Source organism: Mastomys coucha, unplaced genomic scaffold, assembly GCF_008632895.1.
Source record: "Mastomys coucha isolate ucsf_1 unplaced genomic scaffold, UCSF_Mcou_1 pScaffold6, whole genome shotgun sequence".
In the NCBI taxonomy this organism is placed as follows: domain Eukaryota; kingdom Metazoa; phylum Chordata; class Mammalia; order Rodentia; family Muridae; genus Mastomys; species Mastomys coucha.
Genome location: NW_022196912.1, coordinates 48,119,045 through 48,119,250, shown reverse-complemented (window position 1 = coordinate 48,119,250; position 206 = coordinate 48,119,045).

Here is a 206-nt window from a genome sequence, read left to right as displayed (position 1 = left end):
TGGGGGGGAAGAAAGACCAGTTCCTGGAACATGGTGCCTGTAGTGGGTGATGGTGATGGCCCTGGAAGGCCAGTCAACCATTGGGTGGGTCCATGAGGGTTGCCCTGTCAAGAGAAGGAAGTGCGAGTGGGTGGGTGTGAGCTCCATGTTTGTGTGCGGCTGTGGGTTGAGCTGGGGAAGTCTACCAGTCTGAATAATGAGAGAGA